At 40.2% G+C, this 19994-nt stretch overlaps 1 non-coding gene across 1 annotated transcript; it reads right to left on the bottom strand.

Annotated features, from left to right (window-relative positions):
* Positions 1–9746: 9746 nt before the first annotated feature.
* On the bottom strand, positions 9747–9819 carry TRNAC-ACA (transfer RNA cysteine (anticodon ACA)). Its single transcript has one exon. It is a non-coding gene; the product is annotated as a tRNA-Cys (tRNA).
* Between the last annotated feature and the right edge of the window lie 10175 nt (positions 9820–19994).

Here is a 19994-nt window from a genome sequence, read left to right on the forward strand (position 1 = left end):
AATTTGGGTCCTTTCCATTTGGGGCTATTATAAATAATGCTAACACAAATATTCTTATATTGGTGAACATATGTATGTATTTCTCTTGAGTATATATGAGAAATAGAATTGCTGGGTCCCTGGGTATACATACGTTTAGCTTTAGTAGTTATTGCCAGTTTTCCAAAGTGATTGTACCAGTTTATGTTTCCCATCAAGATGTTCCACATCTTTCCCAACATGTGGTATTGTTAGTCTTTTCTATTTTAACCATACTGGTAGGTGTGTAATGGTGTTACATTATGATTTTTAAAAATAATTTTATTTATTTAATTTTGGCTGTGCCAGGTCTATGTTGCTTTGTGAGGGCTTTCTCTAGTTGCCTCGAGTGGAGGCTCTTCTTCATTGTGGTGCACAGGCTTCTCACTGCAGTGGCTTCCCTTGCGGAGAACAGGGTCTAGGTGCGTGGGCTTCAGTAGTTATAGCACGTGGGCTCAATAGCTGTGGTGCACAGGACTTAGTTGCCCCACAGCATGTGGGATCTTCCCGGTCCAGGGATTGAACCTGAGTCCCCTGCACTGGCAGGTGGATTCCTATCCACGGTGCCACCAAGGAAGTCCTATATTATGATTTAAATTTGCATTTTCATTGTGACTTAGGAAGTTGAACATTTGTTCTTTTGTGTGGTGCTGGTTTAAAGTCAGTTTTCAGTTGAATTGTCTGCATTCCACTTCCCTTAGATTTCTAGAACTTTGTTATATATTGTTAACATGAATCCTTTGTTGGATATATATGGGTTGGCCAATAAGTTCGTTTGGGTTTTTGGCTAACTGTTACAGGAAGCCTGAACGAACTTTTTGGCCAACCCAATATATTTCAGATATCTTTTTCCTTTTTTGGTCTTGCCTTTTCAATCTCTTAACAGTCTTTTGATAAACACAGTTGTTTATTTTAAGAAATTCAGTTTTTTTTTCACTCTATGACTAGTACCCTTTGAACCCTATTTTAAAAGCCTTTGCTTATCTCCAGTTATTTTGAAATACCAGAGTTATTTTCTCTCTGTATTTCATCTCTTCTTTTCCCCCTTTCTGCCAGAGAGCAGACTCTGTTTCATAGCCTTGTAGGAAGTATGTGGCCAAGCTGAAAGTAGATTAGCTAGTAAGATACTTGAGCTTTCTTTTCTAAAAAAAAGAAAGAAATGCATGGAAAAGAAATGCAAAAAAGCAAAACGGCTGTCTGAGGAGGCCTTACAGATAGCTGTGAAAAGAAGAGAAGTGAAAAACAAAGGAGAAAAGGAAAGATATTCCCATTTGAATGCAGAGTTCCAAAGAATAGCAAGGAGAGATAAGAAAGCCTTCCTCAGCAATCAATGCAAAGAAATAAAGAAAAACAACAGAATGGGAAAGACTAGAGATCTTTTCAAGAAAATTAGAGATACCAAGGGAACATTTCATGCCAAGATGGGCTCGATAAAGGACAGAAATGGTAGGAACCTAACAGAAGCAAAAGATATTAAGAAGAGGTGGCAAGAATACACAGACAAACTAAACAAAAAAGATCTTCACTACCCAGAAAATCACGATGGTGTGATCACTCACCTAGAGTCAGACATCCTGGAATGTGAGGTCAAGTGGGCCTTAGAAAGCATCACTATGAACAAAGCTAGTGGAGGTGATGGAATTCCCAGTTGAGCTATTTCAAATCCTAAAAGATGATGCTGTGAAAGTGCTGCACTCAATATGCCAGCACATTTGGAAAACAGCAGTGGCCACAGGACTGGAAAAGGTCAGTTTTCATTCCAATCTTAAAGAAAGGCAATGCCAAAGAATGCTCAAACTACCACACAATTGTACTCATCTCACACACTAGTAAAGTAATGTTCAAAATTCTCCAAGCCAGGCATCAGCATTATGTGAACCATGAAATTCCAGATGTTCAAGCTGGTTTTAGAAAAGGCAGAAGAACCAGAGATCAAATTGCCAATATCCGCTGGATCATCGAAAAAGCAAGAGAGTTCCAGAAAAACATCTATTTCTGCTTTATTGACTATGCCAAAGCCTTTGACTGTGTGGATCACAATAAACTGTGGAAAATTCTGAAAGAGATGGGAATACTAGACCACCTGACCTGCCTCTTGAGAAACCTGTATGCAGGTCAGGAAGCAACAGTTAGAACTGGACATGGAAACAACAGACTGGTTCCAAATAGGAAAAAGAGTACATCAAGGCTGTATATTGTCATCCTGCTTATTTAACTTATATACAGAGTACATCATGAGAAACACTGGGCTAGAAGAAGCACAAGCTGGAATCAAGATTGCTGGGAGAAATATCAATCACCTCAGATATGCAGATGACACCACCCTTATGGCAGAGAGTGAGGAGGAACTAAAAAGCCTCTTGATGAAAGTGAAAGAGGAGAGTGAAAAAGTTGGCTTAAAGCTTAACATTCAGAAAACTAAGATCATGGCATCTGGTCCCATCACTTCATGGCAAATAGATGGGGAAACAGTTGAAACAGTGTCAGACTTTATTTTGGGGGGCTCCAATATCACTGCAGATGGTGATTGCAGCCATGAAATTAAGAGACACTTACTCCTTGGAAGGAAAGTTATGACCAAACTAGATAGCATATTAAAAAGCAGAGACATTACTTTGCCATCAAAGGTCCGTTTGGTCAAGGCTATGGTTTTTCTAGTGGTCATGTATGCATGTGAGAGTTGGACTGTGAAGAAAGATGAGCACCGAAGAATTGATGCTTTTGAACTGTGGTGTTGGAGAAGACTCTTGATAGTCCCTTGGACTGCAAGGAGATCCAACCAGTCCATCCTAAAGGAGATCAGTCCTGGGTGTTCATTGGAAGGACTGATGTTGAAGCTGAAACTCCAGTACTTTGGCCACCTCATGTGAAGAGTTGACTCATTGAAAAAGACCCTGATGCTGGGAGGGATTGGGGGCAGGAGGAGAAGGGGACAACAGAGGATGAGATGGCTGGATGGCATCACCAACTCGATGGACATGAGTTTGAGTAAGCTCCAGGAGTTGGTGATGGACAGGGAGGCCTGGTGTGCTGCAATTCATGGGGTTGCAAAAAGTCGGACATGACTGAGTGACTGAACTGAACTGAACTTTCTAAAAACTCGAGCACAGTAAGAAGAATTGGGTTTGAGGGAGAATGGGACTTCCATCAGATTCACAAGGAGTATCCTTTGGGCTGAAGTTAGAGAAGGTGGGAGAAGTCAGGTAGAAACTAGGCCTTGCTTCTGGTGGCTTCTTGGAGAAGCCTCAGAGTGGAATGGCTGCTTTAATGACCTTGAGGGACAGAAATGTAAGGCTTGGGGCTATAAACACTAAAAAAGTCTTCAGTGTCCTAAAGCTGGCAAGAGATATTGCCAATCTAAAGATGCCAAGTGGACAATGTCTCAATAACCTGTGAGGACAAATGATCCTTCTCAATACCTACCCAAGGTCTGGCATTACATAAGACCCCAGAACCAGTTAGGGAAGCCCCAAGAGTATAACTGAGACTGACCGCATTCTAGCCCCAACAGAAGTAGCTCATTTACTTCTTTATGTGGTAATTTCTGAAGTTTGAGGTTGATTTGAGAAAGGAGAACATTCACAACTATTTAAAAATGAAGAAACAGAACATGGCTGAAAATTACTTGATGTGAACTGCAGGTGAAAGTATAATCTTCTTAATAAATTCCAGTTTCAGCCAGCATAGCTTCCTAAATGACCTAGGATTAAAATAATAACAATGTTCAGAATGGAAGTTTTTTTTCTTTTCCCTGAATTGTATTCGTCTTCTCGATCCTCTTAGGAGCTCACCAAACTCTTCTTCCTCCTGTATTTTTCCTTTCCATTTAGAAAAATGAACTTTGCTGCTTTCTTTACATGTAAAAAAATGCTTTTAATTTTCCATAATAAAAAATTATACTCCTAATTTATTTTTAAAATATTTTAAGTAAAGTAATAGTTAATGCAGAGAAAATAATATTTGCAATTTATGTTTGTCATAAAGCTTAATATTAATAATAAAATAAACACCCATGAAGCTACCATCCAAGTTAAAAACTATAACATTTCCAATACCTTGTATTTATCTAAATGCTTTTCTCTATCCTATTTCCTACCTCTCCACAAAGTTAACCACTATTTTGAATTTTACATTGTTTTCAAAATGCTCTATTGCTTGTGTATGTATTTATAAGTAATATTTTGCTTAATTTTTCCTTATTTTTAACTTCATAAATATAATATTACACTCTACATACTCTTCTGCATCTTGCTGTTTCTACTCAACATTTTATTTCTGAGATTTACCCATTTTGTTATACATAGCTGTAGTTCATTAATTTCCAAAGCTGATAGCTTACAGTGAATGATGTTGGATTTGTGATCTCCAAAGAAGATTTAGCTTGGGACCAGGGACCAGGCTTGATCACTCAAGAGCTTTTGTGTAGCAGAGTTTTATTAAAGTAAGAAAAGGGATAGAGAAAGCTTCTGACATAGACATCAGAAGGGGGACAGAGAGTGCCCCTGTTGCTAGTGTTAGCTAGTGTTAGCAAATGTTATATACTTTTTAATTAATTATTACAATAAATCAAAGGAATGTCTCAAGTTTGTGAAAATTTTACCAGACCCACTCCCACAATTTACATTTTAGGATAACAGGATTAGAACTTAACAATAGAAAGATCCTACCAGACCCACTCCCATAATATACATTCTAAGATATCAGGATTAGTCAGAAGGTTTTCAGGAAGGAGAAACTGTCCTCAAGCAGGATACATTGTTGTTGTATAATCCCTAGTACAGAGTTTAAACTGAGTTGTTTGTTGTGTAATCATCAGTTTCAGACTTAAAGAAAAAAATCGTTTTATGTGACTAAGACTAAGGAATGTAGAGAGAGAGAGAGAGAAAAAAAAGACGTTTGTCCTTTCCTCCTCCTTGAGAACTCCAGACCCCTATCTCCTCCTCGGGGACCCCGGACTTCTTATCAACCTGCCTAGGAATTGATTCTCTCAAAGCTATGTAATATGCTATTGTATGTCCATATCACAATTTTTTTTCTCAATGAACATTTGACTTGGTTTCATGTTTTTGCTACTATCAATAGTATTGCTATGAACATGTCTCATAGTACACACATGAAAAATTTTTCCAGGGCATATACCTAAGATTTGAATGTCCAGATTGTGGAATATGGTATGTTCAATTTTATTAGTTAGGTAATACCAAAATGTTTCTAAAGGGGTTGTCCCAGGTTATACTCCCCTCAGCAATATATAAGCTTTCATTTTCCTATCACTTTCTACTGGCATATTTTTTTTTTACTTTTGTCAATCTAATGAGTAAAAATAGTACCTCAATGAATTTTTCATTTGCCTTGTTCTGATCACCAGTGAGGTTGAATGTCCTTTCATATGTTTATTTGACACTTGTGTTTCCCACTCTGTGAAATGCTTGTCCATGACTTTTGCCCATTTTTTCATTATCTTTTTTTTTTTTTTCATTTTGATCTCTGTGAGTTTCTGACTTATATTCTGGATACCAGTCCTTTGTCAAGCATGTGTTTTGCAAACATTCACTTCACAATTTACACCTTTGTGATTTCACTTTAATTACATATTTTTGATGAACCGATTTCTTAATTTTAATGTGGTTTGGAAGCTAAGCTATCTATCAATGTGTAATAAATCACCTTAAAGCTTATCAACTCAAATCAACAAACCTTTATCTTACATTTTCTGTGGGTCAGGAATCCAAACATCGTTTAACCTCTAGCTCAACTTCTATCATTAAGTTGCTGTTAATATGTCAGTTGGGGCTATGGTTTTATTGGAAGTCTTAACTGAGGGAGGACCCACTTTCAACTCACTTATGTGGTGCTTGATGGACCTTGGTGCCTAGTTGTGGGTGCTTCTCCATAGAGCTTTCTAAACAAATGGCAACTGGCTCCTCTCAGGGAGAGCAACCCAAGAGAGAGTGAGTATGAGAGACAATCCAAGACAGAAACCACAGTGTTTTTATGACCTAACCTCAGAAGTGACAATGGAAGCAGTGAAAACAGTGGCAGACTTTATTTTTGGGGGCTCCAAAATCACTGCAGATGGTGACTGCAACCATGAAATTAAAAGACGCTTACTCCTTGGAAGGAGAGTTATAAGCAATGTAGACAGCATATTAAAAAGCAGAGAAGTTTGCCAGCAAACATCCATCTAGTCAAAGCTATGGTTTTTCCAGTAGTCATGTATGGATGTGAGAGTTGGACTATAAAGAATGCTGAGCGTTGAAGAATTGATGCTTTTGAACTATGGTGTTGGAGAAGACTCTTGAGAGCCCCTTTAACAGCAAGGAGACCCAAACAGTCCATCCTAAAGGAAATCAGTCCTGAATGTTCATTTTCAGGACTGATGTTGAAGCTGAAACTCCAATACTTTGGCCACCTGATGCGAAGAACTGACTCATTTGAAAAGACCCTGATGCTGGGAAAGATTGAAGGCAGGAGGAGAAGGGGACAACAGAGGATGAGATGGTTGGATGGCATCACCGACTCAATGGACATGAGTTTGAGTAAACTCTGGGAGTTGGTGATGGACAGGGAGGCCTGGCGTGCTGCAGTCCATGGGGTTGCAAAGAGTCAGACATGACTGAGCGACTGAACTGAACTGAACTGAACTGAATCTCAGAAGTGACATCCCATTGAAAGGTTGTTGCTGAACGATAAGACGCCGGGATTCTTGGCCTCTGGAGGAGACGAATTCAATCCGGGGCCAGAGATGAGGCTGGATCGCTCAGAGCTTTTGTGTAATAAAGTTTTATTAAAGTATAAAGGAGATAGAGAAAGCTTCTGACATAGGCATCAGAAGGGGGCAGAAAGAGTACCCCCCTGCTAGTCTTCAGCTGGATGTTATATAGTCACTAGCAGTCTGTTAATGAAAAGAAAGGAATGTCTTAAAACTCAGAATGGCACCAGGCCCCTCATCCATAAATTGCATTTTGTGATAATCTTGGCACCAGATGATTCATCCCAGGCCATAAAACAATTGACTTGAATCTTGTAGAAGGGCAGATTACCATACAAATAGTTTCATTTACATAGATTAGGGGAACAATATCTGAGTATAACATACTGGTTTGTCAAGTAGGTTCTGAGCCATTTGGCAGAATGACTTGAAGACAGAGTCTGGGGTAAATGCATAGTACATTAACATATCTTAAGACAAACATTTCCATAAGAAAAATGTACTGGTTAACTCAAGGTTTGAGAATAGTTAGCTTCAGGTGAAACCAGGTGTCATGGCAACACAGTATTTTAAGAGAAACCTCCTTTTAAATTTGTATAGAGAAGGAAAAAATATTGCTAGTTTGTTTCCTCCTGCCGCTTAAGAGAGATAAAAATGTCTGACACTTGCAGCCTATTTCCTCCATTTGGAGACCCCTGGCCTTCCTGCCTGTTACCCTCTCACCATCACCTCTGCCCCATTGTATTTGTTTGAAATAAGTCATTACACTCACAAGGAAAGGGGTTATAAAAGTGTGTGAAAACCAGGAGAGGATCACTGGGACCAGCTCAGAGGCTGCCTACCACATTTTTTTCTTATATTGTTAGTGCTTTTGCATCTTGTTTAAGAGATACTTCCCTATCCCCAAGTAAAAATATATTCTTCAATATTTTCTTCTACAGGTTTTTAAGTTGTTAATGCCCTCCAGCCAAAGACCATAAATAATATACTTGTAATTGAACAAGTTGGGTTTATTACTCATTGCAGTGAGGGAGAATGCCCACCATGAGAAATTAAGGGGTGTATCAGTAAGATTTTATAGAAAAAAACCCTTTTATTGAAGTTGAACTTTGGATGACTGTTTTGGAGGAGGGTCTCAGAAAGTGGGAGTTTGGTTTAGTTTTGATGCCATCAGAAAGAGGGGATGATTTTATTTTATTTTTTATATGATATATTTTATATATTATATTATATTTTATATTTTATATAAATTTTATATATTGGGAGGGGAGATTAGCATAAAACTAAAGCTATAGTTGATACAGAAGTAGAAGTCACTCATTTTGGCAAAGAGGGGAGGGTTTGGTACTTTGTAAGTGGCAGTGTTTGCATGCATGCATGCATGCATGCATGCCATTATCACTTCGGTTGTGTCTGACTCTTTGCAACCCCATGGACTGTAGCCTGCCAGGCTCCTCTGTCCATAGAATTCTCCAGGCAAGAATACTGGAGTGGGTTGCCATGCCCTCCTCCAAGGAATCTTCCCAACCCAGAGATCGAACCTGAGTCTCTTATGTCTCCTGCATTGGCAGGGGAGTTCTTTACTACTAGCGCCACCTGGGAAGACCAAGTGGCAGTGCTTAGACAAAATTATGAAGTGACCATGCTTTGTCTCAATTTATTATGATTTTAGAGTAAATTTGTCTGAGGTTGGTATTCTGTGTTTATATCTAAATAGGAGAATCATGTGGCCTAGCAGTGAGTGCTGGGCTAGCTTCTGAATGTCAGGGGCTGTTTTTTTTTTTCTTTCTCAAAGTTTTGCCTTTATTTGTAAGTGACTAATAAGTCTGAAGTTGGATTTTGTAGATGGTGTAGTATAAGGCTCCGGTTTCATTTTTTTCTTATATATAATCAATTGTTCTACTATCATTTGCTGCCAAATCTTTGATCTTTAACTCCCTGCTTTGAGAGCTTTTAGTAAATGTTTTCATTAGTTGATTGAGAGTGTGATATGTTAGGGATATATTCTCCTTAAGAAAATTTTTGTGGGCTCATGTGACGTTTTTCAGAGAAGAAAAGGTTTTGCTTGATTCTCTGAGGAATTCTATGGATGTAAACTCCTCATACTTTTGAGTTTATCTTAGAATCTCTGGAAGAAATAAATGCCAGAATCTACTGAGGTTAGTCAATTGGAAGGTGTTTAGAGAAGAGAAATGAAAGCAGCAGAATAGTTGATTTACATAGACATTTGGTACCATAATAAATGTTTATGTCATACTTTTAACTAATGAAGGACTAAATAGGGACAGAAAATCACAGAAAGGGTTGTAATATGAGTAGTTTCAGGTAGATAAAGGTCAAATATAAGTAAAGCCTTTGTGATCTCAATCACATAGGAAGTAGTCAGTATTCACATAAGATGCTTAAAATTAAGACAAAATAAAACCAGTAGCTCAATACATATCACTTGTTGTTTTTAATGAACATAAAGGGACCTTAGAGATGAGGCAAAAACTGGAACCTAGGGAGGTATAGTAACTTATCTGGGAAAATTTGTTGCTAAAACTAAAACTGGACCTTGAATAATATAATATTGTATGATTACGAGTTACCCCTTATGTATCACTTGCTATGTGATAAGTGTTTCACTTATATTACTGTGTTTAATCCATACAGCAGCCCTGTGAAAATTAGATACTCATTATCATCACTGTTTTACTAACAGAGAAAGAAAATCTCAGAGAGTTGGAGTGGCTCGCCCAGGGTCACACAGCTGGTAAATAAATGGCAGAAGTCAGAATCGAATCTAGGCTTTCTCTCTCCAAAACCTAAGCTATGAATCACAGAACACTGAGGCTACCTTAGTGGTAGAAAAAGCAGACACTTTGAGTCAGAATAAAGAAGAAGTGAAGTGAAGTCGCCCAGTCGTGTCCGACTCTTTGCAACCCCATGGACTGTAAGCCTACAGGCTCCTCCATCCATGGGATTTTCCAGGCAAGAATACTGGAGTGGGTTGCCATTTCCTTCTCCAGGGGATTTTCCTGACCCAGGGGTCGAACCTGGGTCTCCTGCATTGTAGGCAGACGCTTTACCCTCTGAGCCACCAGGGAAGTACTCGGAATAGCAGAGTTCAAATTCTGATCTTTCTACATAATAGGTGTGACACCATGATCTAATTTTTCCATATGGAAAACCCAAACTTTTAGCCAATCCAGTACTTACCCTCTCTGAGGATTTTGAGCATTACCTTGCTAGCATATGAAATGAGTGCAACTGTGTGGTAGTTTGAATATTCTTTGAAATTGCCTTTTTTGGAATTGGAATAAAAACTGACCTTTTCAGTCCTGTGGCTACTGCTGAGTTTTCCAAATTTGTTGGCATATTGAATGCAGCACTTGACAGCATCACCTTTTAGGATTTGAAATAACTCAGCTGGAATTCCATCACCTCCACTCGTTTTGTTTGTATAATGCTTCCTAAGGCCCACTTGACTTCACACTCCAGGATGTCTGGCTGTAGGTGAGTGACCACACCATCGTGGTTATCTGGGTCATTAAGACCTTTTTTGTATAGTTCTTCTGTATATTCTTGTCACCTCTTCTTAATATCTTCTGCTTCTGTTAGATCCTTGCTGTTTCTGTCCTTTATTGTGCCCATCTTTGCATGAAATGTTCCCTTGGTATCTCCAATTTTCTTGAAGAGATCTCTAGTCTTTCCCATTCTATTGTTTTCCTCTATTTCTTTGCATTGTTCACTTAAAAAGGCTTTCTTATCTCTCCTTGCTATTCTCTGGAACTCTGCATTCAGTTGGGTATATCTTTTCCTTTCTCCTTTGCTTTTCTCTTCTTTTTTTTAGCTATTTGGAAGGCCTCCTTAGACAGTCATTTTGCCTTTTTGCATTTCTTTTTCTTGGGGATGGTTTTGGTTACAACCTCCTGTACAGTTAGAAACTTCTGTTCATAGTTCTTCAGGCTCTCTGTCTACCAGATCTAATCCCCTGAATCTACTCATCACCTCCACTGTATAATCATAAGGGATTTGATTTAGGTCATACCTGAATGGCCTAGTGGTTTTCCCTACTTTCTTCCATTTAAGCCTGAATTTTGCAATAAGGAGCTCATGATCTGAGCCACAGTCAGCTCCAGGTCTTGTTTTTGCTGACTGTATAAAGCTTCTCCATCTTTGGCTGCAAAGAATATAATCAATCTAATTTCAGTGTTGACCATCTGGTGATGTCCATGTGTAGTCATCTCTTGTGTTGTCAGAAGAGGGTATTTGCTATGACCAATATGTTCTATTGGCAAAACTCTGCTGGACTTTGCCCTGCTTCATTTTGTACTCCAAGGCCAAACTTGCCAGAATGGCTATCATTAAAAGACCACAAATATTGGTGGGGATGTGGAGAACACTTGTATACTGTTGGTGGGAATATAAATTGGTGTAGCCACTGTGAGAATGGCATAGAGTTTTCTCAAAAAACTAAAAATAAAGCTACCATGTGATCCAGCAGTTCCACTCCTGGCTATATATCTGAAGAAAACAAAAACTCTATTTTGAAAAGATACATTCACCTCAACAGTAGTTGAGGTGTGAACATCCTGGAGTGTGAATTCAGGGGGCCTTAGGAAGCATTATTATGAACAAAACTAGTGGCGGTAATGGAATTCCAGCTGAGGTATTTCAAATCCTAAAATGTAATGCTGTTAAAGTGTTGTACTCAATATGCCAATAAATTTGGAAAACTCAAATAATACTAGCAGTATTATTTACAATAACCTGTATATGGAAGCAACCTCAGTGTCTATCAACAGATGAGTTGATAAGGAAGATATGATATATATTTACAATGGACAACTATGAAGCCATAAAAAGAATGAAATTTTGCCATTTGCAACAACATGGATGGACCTGGAGAGTATTATGCTTAGTGAAATAAGTCAAAGAGAAAGACAAATACTGTATATATCACTTATATGTGAAATATAAAAAATAAACTCAGTTCAGTTCAGTTCAGTCGCTTAGTCATGTCCGACTCTTTGCGACCCCATGAACCACAGCACGCCAGGCCTCCCTGTCCATCACCAACTCTCAGAGTCCACCCAAACCCATGTCCATTGAGTTGGTGATGCCATCCAATCATCTCATCCTCTGTCGTCCCCTTCTCCTCCTGCCTTCAATCTTCCCCAGCATCAGGGTCTTTTCAAATGAGTCAGCTCTTCACATCAGGTGGCCAAAGTATTGGAGTTTCAGCTTCAACATTAGTCCTTCCAATGAACACCCAGGACTGATCTCCTTGAGGATGAACTGGTTGGATCTCCTTGCAGTCCAAGGGACTATCAAGAGTCTTCTACAACACCACAGTTCAAAAGCATCAATTCTCCAGTGTCTGGCTTTCTTTATAGTCCAACTCTCACATCCATACATGACCACTGGAAAAACCATAGCCTTGACTAGACAGGACCTTTGTTGGCAAAGTAATGTCTCTGCTTTTTAATATGCTGTCTAGGTTAGTCATAACTTTCCTTCCAAGGAGTAAGCGTCTTTTAATTTCATGGCTGCAATCACCATCTGCAGTGATTTTGGAGCCCAGAAAAATAAAGTCAGTCACTGTTTCAACTGTTTCCCCATCTATTTGCCATGAAGTGATGGGACCAGATGCCATGATCTTAGTTTTCTGAATGTTGAGCTTTAAAACAACTTTTTCACTCTCCTCTTTCACTTTCATCAAGAGGCTCTTTAGTTCTTCACTTTCTGCCATAAGGGTGGTGTCATCTGCATATCTGAGGTTATTGATATTTCTCCCGGCAATCTTGATTCCAGCTTGTGCTTCCTCCAGCCCAGCATTTCTCATGATGTACTCTGCATATAAGTTAAATAAGCAGGGTGACAATATACAGCCTTGACATACTCCTTTTCCTATTTGGAACCAGTCTGTTGTTCCATGTCCAGTTCTAACTGATTGCTTCCTGACCTGCATACAGGTTTCTCAAGAGGCAGGTCATGTAGTCTGGTATTCCCATCTCTTTCAGAATTTTCCACAGTTTATTGTGATCCACACAGTCAAAGGCTTTAGCATAGTCAATAATACTCAGTAATAAAAGGAATGAACTATTGATAGATGCAGCAATTTAGCTGAATCTCCGGGGAATTATGGTGAGTGGAAAAAGCCAATCCCCAAATGTTATGTATCGTATGATTTGTATAACTTTTTTTTTTTTTTTTTTGCTGCACCAGGTCTTAGTTGCGGCCCACAGGGTCTTTAGTTACAGAATGTGGGATAAAGTTCCCCAACCAGGAATTGAACCCAGGCCCCCTGCATTGGAGCATGGAGTCTTAGCCACTGGATCACCAGGGAAGTCCCCAGCATAACAGGTTTTTTTTTTTTAATTGGGATGTTCTTCATTTTTCTTTCTTTATCTTCCCTCCAGCATGTAACTGGGTCAAAGTACCACTGTCTGTCTAGAATTTAAAACAATTTGGAAATTTAAAACAAATTGGAAATTTTGGGGATTTCCCTGGTGGTCCAGTGGTTAAGACTTTGAGCTCCTAATGCAGGGGGCCTGGGTTTGATCCCTGGTCAGAGAATTATGCTGTAATTGACAGCCTGCCTGCTACAACTAAAAAGATCCCACATGCCACAACGAAGATCCTGAGTGCAGTAACTAAGACCCAGTGCAGCCAAATAAATAAATATAAATAAATATTTTTAATTGAAAATTCTTGAAGAAAAGAAAATTCCCCAGAAGAGATTAATCTTCAACTTCGTGGCCTGAGGACTCTGAAGACCTCTTGCTTCCGTGACCAGTTTTGACATTTGCTCTGGCTTTGGCTTTGCATTTCCTCCCAAGATGGCCATACCAGCTAGCCCTTTAAGGACCTTACAACCTCCATTTCACTTCCTCATGGCAATTGTCAAGAGATTGCTTCAGACTGAGGCTCCCACTTCATTGCCTAAAAACCTGACAGTTATTTTGGGGGCTATTCAGTTTCATACTTTCCACTGTGTGTAGTCTAGGCAGGAGGGGAATTCCCAACACCTGCTTCCCATTGCTGGCTTCTGTTACAAAAGCCAATGGGGCCAGATCCTTTTTTTACCTCCACTCTGGTATAGATCCTGTGTGGGCTCTTGACCCAAATTTGGCTCTCTTTTAGGACTTTGAATCATGAGTGAGTAATGCAATAATGGAGAAGACTGGAAATGAGAGTGTTCATGGCAATTCCAATGATATCACAAATCTTTTTTTCTTTCCACTCCTCAGAATCGACTATCAAACTTGTGCTCTGCGTACTAATGTGTGACTTATAGAACTAAGGGTTCCCTAACTATCAGCTTTGTTCTCCTGTGGGGGTGAGTATATTATATGAGACCCTCTACCTGAGGCTGTACTTTTAGTTACCAGAGAAAAGTCATAAATTAATTCACTCAACAAAAATTTATTCCGCATGTGCTTTGGGCCAGGCAGTGTTCTAGATGCTGGTGATACAATGAAGTATAAAGCAGATGTAGGCTCAACTCTCATAAGTAAATAATAAATAATAAAGGTAAGTTCAGATAGTAATGTTATATGAAGAAAATGTAATCAAGTGGGAAATGGGGCTGGAGTGGAGAGGTGTACGTTAGATAAGCTTATCAGGGAAAGCCTCTTTAAGAATATATTTGAACTGAAACCTAAAGGATGGCAAGTCAGTGGTACGGATATCTGGAGGAAAAGAATTCCAGACAGAGGGGAAAGCAAGTACAAGACACTGAGATGAGATGGGTTTGGTATGTTTAAGAAACAGAAAGATGGGGACATCCCTGGTGGTCCAGTGGCTAAGATTCTAGCTCCCAACGCAGGGCCCCAGGTTTGATCCTGGTTAGGAAACTAGACCCCACATGCCACAGCTAAGAGTTCAAATGCCACAACTAAAGATCAGGCACAACCATATAAATAAATATTTAAAAAAAAGAAACAGAAAAACATCTAGTGCAGTTAGGATAGAGTGATTGATGAGGAGAGAGGTAAGAGCTAAGATTATGGAGGTATTGGGAAGCAGATCATGCAGGACCTTGTAGGCTACTACTGGGGCTTTGGTTTTTACTGTGAGTGCAGTGAGAGCCATAGGAGGATTTTGAACAAAGGAGGGATGTCATTGACTTAGGTTTTCATTGGACCTGTTTGACTGCTGTGAGATACGTTGATGGAGGCAAGGATGGAAGCAAGAACAAGGTTGCTGTTTAGGTGACATTTGCCTATGATCTTTTGACTTCAAAAATGGTGGCTTCTCCAGGTAGACATAACCCCCATGGCACTTGGCTTCGAGGAGAGGGCCTTTATCTAAAGAAGAAGATGCCCCTTTTTGCTGCAGATGCAGCCCCACACCTGGTACATGACTTAGAACCAGAATACATCCTGGACTTCAGCCCCTACTGGGCCCCTAGCCAGATATCCTTGCACAGTGTACAAACAATGCAACTGTTGATAGTCCTGATCAAAGAGACTGGTGGTTGCAATAATCCAGATGAGAGATGATGATAATTTGGATCTAGGTGGCAGCAGAGTGGAGGGAGGAAAAGGCACAAGGCATATGCTGAGGAAGTCCTTTACCCTGGAACCAGTCCTAGCCCTGAGAAGAATAGACTGTTATTGTCTCTAAGAGAAGCTCTAACGTCTACCAAAACTGTGGGCTCAGACTCATTCCAGCCCTAAACAATTCCCTGAAGGGAGAAGTAGGGGTGGTTACTGGGTGAGAGGTGGAAGTGGGCAAGGGAAGGAGGTTTCTTTCCCAGTGGAGAGAATTCATAGTCCCCAGGAAGATTTGACCTTCCAGAAGAATGACAGGCAGTAGGCTAGCCCCACAAGAGTCCAGGAAGAGTTGTATATCTATGCAAATTGTGAGAAATGTGGATATTAATCCCTACTTAACCTTACAAGGTGGTTATGAGGATCAAATATATGTTTAAAGCATCTAGATTAGGCCTGGCACTTAGTAGGCATTCAGAAGGCCTTGGCCCTAGTCTTGGTTCCTCCACAGACTCACTGAGACATCTTAGACAAATGGCTTTCCCTTCCTGAGGCTCAAATTCTTTATTAGTACAATGAATAAAATACTCCCTGCAAAGAAAAAGTTGATGGAACAGACAGAATGAAACCCTGGATGTGAACACGACAAAAATGAGATTGTCCTAAGAAAGTTTAGTGGAATGCTACCCAGAAAAATGGTGATAATTCCCCCAGAGGGGCTTAGAGAAGCTGGTCCACCACTTATCTTTACTCTTTCTGGTCTTCCTTCATTTCTGTCTCTCTTTCCCTTGGTCTTTCTCAGACTTTTTCTCCTTCCTGGCTTCCCTCTGTGTTGCCCCTTTCCTTTTTCAAATTTCTGCCTTTCTGTTTGTCTTACTCTTCTCATTCCCTTCAATGAGCAACAGTCTTTGGACCTATCTAACTCTCCATGTTCCTTTCACCACTTACCCCATTCTGTCTCTTTTGTCTGCTCCACCCCCACCCTACCCTTCATCCCTCCTCCTAGATTTAAGGATGAGTAATGTCTGAGACTCTGGAGCTATTGCAGCTGTTCTGAGCCACTGGGGCCTCCCACCTCCCAGATCTGAATAAGGCTAATCCTCAGGAGGGGCAGAGGGGAGAGGGTAGCAAGAAATAGGGAGTGTTGTTACACTTCTAGTCTCCTTTTTTGCCATTCATTTTGAAAGGGGAAAATGAAACAAAAGAGGAATTTAAAGCTTCTTCTTTTATCTTGCTCCAGATGCAATTAATGATGCCCTAAGAGCTTGGTTTGACTTTCTAGGAAAGAAGATTCCTCTAAGAAACCAAATTGTTTAAACATTAGGTTTGCCTGGACCACAGGATCTGATAAGACAATGAAAACAGAAAAGGCTTTTAAGACCAACTTAATTCACACACAAATGTAATTCTAATGAAGAATCAATAGTCTGGTGGATCATTTTCCCTGCTACTCCTTGGAGAAGCTTAAAAAGACTTTCAATCAATGGAGTGGATAGTGAGTAAAATGTAATAGACAAGGTGGTACTTGATCTTGGCAAATTTCTTCAGTGGCTGCTATTTAGGAAACAATGATCTAATGAAATCAATATATAATGAGAGGTGGCCAGATGCCTACACAAATTAATCAGGGCTATGACCACGTCTGAAGAAAGAATGGCTCCACTAACAAGTGTGCCCAGCCTTAAGAAGGAGAGATGCAGAACTGGAAGAGCATGCCTAGTCCTGTCTAGGGGAGAGAGATTTGGAGATATTGCTTGTTGATTTATAGTTGCCTAGACCCACTTCCAGAGAAGGCAATGGCAACCCACTCCAGAACTCTTGCCTGGAAAATCCCATGGACAGAGGAGCCTGGTGGGCTGCCGTCTATGGGGTCGCACAGAGTCGGACACGACTGAGCGACTTCACTTTCCCTTTTCACTTTCATGCATTGGAGAAGGAAATGGCAACCCACTCCAGTGTTCTTGGTTGGAGAATTCCAGGGATAGCGGAGCCTGGCGGGCTGCCATCTATGGGGTCACACAGAGTCGGACACGACTGAAGCGACTTAGCAGCAGCAGCAGCAGCAGACCCACTTCTCCTCCTTCATTTGTTGTCTTTGGGGAATTCTCTCTGACCATTGTAACAGGCCTTGTCAATTGTCCCCTTCTTCCAGGTTGTCAGGGCTCTTCCTTGGTTCCAGGGCCCACTTTTCCCCTATATGATTCAGGACTAAGTCCTGAGTGATTTAAGCCAGTGGTTCTCAAACATGGTCTGAGATTCTCAGGGGATCCCCAAGACCCCTTTAGACTGCAAGGTCAAAACTCTTCTTGTGATGTTATTTTCCTTTTTCACCCTCATTATTTCACAGGTACATAATTGAGTTTTCCAGAGATTACGTGACATTATGATGTTATCACCCTGACAGTTAACAGAATGTTTGTGTATCATTGTATTTTTTAGAATTTTCCAAGATTTAACATATAAATATCTGTGTTTTTACAGATTAATTCAGGCTGACTTCAATACTTCTACTGTGCTGTTATTATCTTTAGTGGTCCCTGTGATAATCTCTGTAACTGTATTATTATTAAATATATTATTACTTTCTTTTTTTTTTTTCAACAGTATTTATTTATTTGGCTGCACAGGGTCTTAGCTGCAGCGTGTGAACTCTTAGTTGCAGCATGTGGGATCCAGTTCCCTGACCAGGGATCGAACCCAGGCCCCCTGCATTGGGAGCATAGAGTCTTAGCCACTGGACCACCAAGGAAGTCCCATATTATTACTTTTAAATCACAAAGGTTTCCTTGTATCTATATGGAAATACACAAGAAGTTAGTGTATTTTATTGTTTGGTCTTGCAATCATGTTTTTGAAATTTCTCAGTCTTAACTTCTGATATTATATAAACTGGTAGCTATCGCTCATATAAACAAAAGCTCTTTGAGATCTTCAATAATTTTTAAGAATATAAAGATGTCCCGAGGCTGAGAAGTTTGAGAACTAGTATTGGCTGAAGCCAGTCGCAAGAGGTCCCAATCCTCTTTCCAGAAATTGATTAAAGGAAAATGTGTGAAAAAGATTTTTTTTGACCTGAAAAGAAACACACAAAGAAGCAACCATCCCTTTTATTTATTTATTTATTTACTTATGGTTGCACTGGTTCTTTATTGCTGCTCACAGGCTTCTCTCGTTGCTGTGGCTTCTCTTGTTGCAGAGCACAGGCTCTAGGTGTGTGGGCTTCAGTGGTTGGCACACAGGCTTAGTTGCTCCAAGGCAAGTGGAATCTTCCTGGGCCAGGGATTGAACCTGTGTCCCCTGCATTGACAGGTGGATTCTCTATCCACTGTACCACCAGGGAAGTCAAGAGCAACCATTCCTTGGTTTGTGGGGTTTTTTTAAGTTAATTAATCAATTAATTAATTTTTGGTTATGCTGGGTCTTTTTTGCTATGTGCAGGCTTCTCCTAGTTTCAGGGAGTGGGGGCTACTCTGTAGTTGCAAGTTTGCAGGCTTCTGATTGTGGTGGCTTCTCTTGTTGTGGAGCTTGGGCTCTAGGCTAGAGGGCTCAATAGTTGCAGTGCAGGCTTAGTTACTCTGTGGCATATGAGATCTTCCCAGAGCATGGATCAAACATGTACCCCCTTCATTGGCAGGCAGGTTCTTAACCATTGGACCACCAGGGAAGTCCCCTTGGTTTGTCTTTTGATACTGTCCTGTCTGGAAGTGATGCTAAGATCAGCAGCCAGCCAGGCAAGGTAGCCTAAGAACAAAGTCAATGCACTGAGTTTCACAGAATGGCAGGGTAGGATAAACTGAGTCCTGGAGGTGCTTCTGGGTCCCAAAAGTCCCCCTACCTGAGGGCTTCATTTTTTGTTAAATAATGCATTTTTTGTTATTTTTTAAGCCAGTTGAGTAGGGTTTGAAGCTACTCGCATCTTAATTAATTAATTGATATACCCATTGTGTGTAGTCTTCATGAGACAGTAAAACTCATGAAGGGTGAAAACCTGAATAGGCTAGATATTAATTCTTTGCTCCCTAGTGTGTTGAAGGGAGTTGATTTCTAACCTTAGTCAACTAGATGCTCTTTTTGAATTATAAGCAAAGAATACAAGAATGGGGGTGGGGGAAGAGAATGAAGTTTTTCACTCCTCAGAGCATTCCTATAGCTCTCTTTCTTATTTCCTGCCCTGTTCTTAACCTGGTCCTCCAATCATGCATAGATTCTAGAAGCACAGAGTTGATTTTTGTTGTTCGTAACCAACAACCTTAATGGAGATGCAGGATCAGAGATAGGAGTATACTAATCACTAAGTCGCGTAATCTATTTCCTTTTGTTTCATCAGACAAATATAACTCAGGGCTCTTCATCCCTGGGGGAATTTCCTGGCAGTCCAGTGGTTAGAACTCTGCACATCCACTGTAGGGGGTGTGAGTTTGATCCCTGATCAGGGAACTAAGATCTCACATGCCATGTGGTGCAACTAAACAAACAAACAAACAAACCTCTCCATCTCTGTTGGTACTGGTTCTCTGCTCAACCAAGCAGCCATTCCATAAGTGCCTGGCTCGGTTACAAAGAGTCAGACATCACTGAGTGACTTTCACACATAACATAAAATTTACCACCTTAACCATTTTTAAGTATACAGTTCAGTAGTATTAAGTGCTTTCACATTGCTGTACAACCATCACCACCATCTAGCTCCAGAACTCTTTACTTCTTTCAAAATTGAAACCCTGTACCCACTAAACAATCACTCCCCATCATCCTCTACCCCAGCCCCTGGCAACTATCAT

This window comes from Odocoileus virginianus, unplaced genomic scaffold (assembly GCF_023699985.2).
Source record: "Odocoileus virginianus isolate 20LAN1187 ecotype Illinois unplaced genomic scaffold, Ovbor_1.2 Unplaced_Scaffold_14, whole genome shotgun sequence".
Classification (NCBI taxonomy): domain Eukaryota; kingdom Metazoa; phylum Chordata; class Mammalia; order Artiodactyla; family Cervidae; genus Odocoileus; species Odocoileus virginianus.